The following is a 1465-nucleotide window of genomic DNA, read 5'->3' as shown; positions in this document are numbered from 1 at the left end:
CAGTACCTAGATTTGATACGTTTGGCGTAACAAATGTTGAGTTTCACCAAAGATTGTACATAACAAGATAGTTCACTCGGCTAAAAGCGTGTCCGCGGAAGTCCGCGCATTGGTTCAGATATCGCTGTAGTCTTTGTTTCTAAAGTCCCTTTCGTTTATCCAGAAGAAGAATAGGAATAGCACACCCTTGTGCATCAGCTGTGTCGGTTGGCTCGTTATAAAGCCAAATGAAACAAAGAAAGTTGTCACCCTATCCACCTGAAGAGGATTTTTGTCAGCGCAACCATTTAAAAAGGCGTTATTCCGAAATTTTAATTATAATTTATTATACAAAAACGTGTTAGTTTCATTTTGATTTGTTCCAAACAAGTAGGGTAAATATGTTCGCAAAGCGTGGGGTTTTTTTTCGAAGAGGCCGCAACCGGATTTTTTCTGACCTCATGTTATTATTGACTATAAAAAAGAAACGGTCAAAATTGCAATTATAGATTTGTAATTCTGAAGCAATCAATGGTTCCAACATCTCATGCGATTACCAACAAACCATCAAGCACACTGTGCCTACATTAAAAACAAATCAATTGCTGAAAGGCTAGAGGGCGACTGAGAAAGGCCTGGATAGATGGAATCAGGGAAACACTAACAACTCATGGCATCCCCCTGACTCAAGCTCTCCGGAAGGTGGCAGAGAGACGTCTCTTTCTTCTCGCGACTCCCAAAAGGGTATAAGCGGCGGATAAATGTAAAAGTAAAGTAAAAATAATTCTGAGGTAGACTCAATTTTTGTGCAAATTGAGCTGTTGATCTCATCTAAAAGTTTTCTTTTTGTCTGCCTTTTGATGAAAACGTACGTATCTATCTTGAACAGAAGTCTATATATTTGCAATTGAAGGAGGTCGGGTTCGCTTGGTGTCAGAGGTAGAATTTGTTAGAAAGTAGTCTCTAAACAGGAAAGTTTGATGGAAAGAGAGGTAGAGGCAGACAGAGGGAAAAGATACTGGACAAGATGACAACATGGCTGGGAGCAGCAAGAACAACAGACACCATTGCTGCATCGAAAGACAGAGGGAAGTGGAGGTCCATGATCGCCCACGCCAGTCGGCAAGGCACCGGATGATGATGAGTCTCTAAAGTTTGGTGGCTTCCACAGCTTAAGTGTTTTAGGGAACTGCCAAGTTACACATTTTTGGTTCCCTTGATTATTAACGGGTTTTTTTCCCCAGTAAAATTCAAATAGAAATGCTTTTTTAGTAGACACAAAACCTAAAAAGAAATTTAAAAAAAAAAACGAAAAAAAAATATTGGTCAACGGGTGGAAAAATGTGTTTTTTTTTCAGTTCATCATTTTGACGAGAGCCTGATTCCAAAACGATTACACACAATGATTATTGATGAATACTTACTGAAAGGAGTGGTTTCCGTATATTACTAAACGTTGCCGATTTTTATATTACCGCTTGACAGA

Source organism: Aplysia californica, unplaced genomic scaffold (assembly GCF_000002075.1).
Source record: "Aplysia californica isolate F4 #8 unplaced genomic scaffold, AplCal3.0 scaffold00227, whole genome shotgun sequence".
In the NCBI taxonomy this organism is placed as follows: Eukaryota; Metazoa; Mollusca; class Gastropoda; order Aplysiida; family Aplysiidae; genus Aplysia; species Aplysia californica.
This window is presented reverse-complemented; position numbering follows the sequence as displayed.